Raw genomic sequence first — 1,344 nt, 5'->3', positions numbered from 1 at the left:
ACTCACTGTTTAGTAAAAATTAAAAAAAAAAAAAAACCAAAAAACCAAATACAACAAACCCAAAAACACCCAACAAAAAGGAAAAAAAAAAGTCACAATGACAAATATTATGGAACCAGCAGTACTAAAGTTTCCTTTATTGTTATTGTTATTATTAAAAAAGTCAGTTCCACTGGTTACCATTGAAACAGCACCAAAGAGCACCCTAATGTGTGTTATACATCGTAATACTCGACATTCAAGAGATGGAAACGAGGTCAAATGGTCTAGTCTTTATATCCATAGGCAAGAAATTCTTCGTAAAAAGAGGAAAAAGTTGTCCCACGCAACCAGAGACCTGTTGGGTCCGGAAGAAAATCCTGCCTTAGGGGAAAACACTACGGAGTTAGGAGGGAATTAAATCAAGAGCTACCTAAAGGAGGTCTACGAGGGTTCAGAGAGTCTACAAACCTATCAAAGGGGATTAAAAAGTCTGGGCTCCCCAGGAGCTCCCCAGGATCCAGGGATGCTCCCCCAAGGGATCCAGGGATGCTCCCCCAAGGGATCCAGGGATGCTCCCCCAAGGGATCCAGGGATGCTCCCCTGGGAGCCGGCGCGTGGATGTGATCTCCAAATGCCCAAAGGATGGCTCGAGAAACCTACGGCAACGTAGGTGTTTCCAGGAGAATTTCCATCGGGCTTTTCCCACCAGGGAAATGCAAAGGGACCGGAGCCCGCACAGCCGTACGGAAGGTCCTGCTTCCCCCTAGGGCTGCGGGAGCATCCCTTGCCTGCTCTCTGCCAGCCCCGCGGAGAAAAAAGTAAAATAAAAAGAGAAGTTTGGCCTTAAAGTGCATGTGGAAGCGTACGGAGTGGGTGCGGGCATCTCCCACGGAGCCAAAACCTCCCCGAGTGGAGATGGGACCTTTCCCGCGTGGCTTTTCCCACCGCTCCCAACAGCCAACCTGGAAGAGCCTGGGAGGGGCAGGAAGCAAATACCCCCCCAAAAAGCAAGCACCCGCCAGATGCATGTGGCTGCGGCGATGGAGGAAGCGGGGTTGCGTGTACAAAAAAAAATAACAAGTTAAATAAAACCAAGGACGATGCTGTCGGCGCAGCCGCCCCTTCCTCCCACGGTGCCTGGGGAGGAGCGGCTCTTTATGTGTCTGTTTGGCATCCAGAGGGTTAACGGTACTGTGGAAAGTGTGCTTTGTAAACATTTTTTTTTTTTTTCCCCTATTTTTTTTTCTGTAAGTGATTCCAGGGGAGATGGGGAAAGGAGAAAGCTGCCCACCCCCCCCAGCAATACCCCCAAAGCCCCGCCGGCTGGGGCGGGGGGGAAAGCCGCCCCCCCAGCCCCGGACA

The sequence above is a fragment of the Egretta garzetta genome, unplaced genomic scaffold (genome assembly GCF_000687185.1).
Source record: "Egretta garzetta isolate BGI_Z169 unplaced genomic scaffold, ASM68718v1 scaffold207, whole genome shotgun sequence".
Lineage (NCBI taxonomy): Eukaryota > Metazoa > Chordata > Aves > Pelecaniformes > Ardeidae > Egretta > Egretta garzetta.
Note: the sequence above shows the minus strand (reverse complement) of the source record.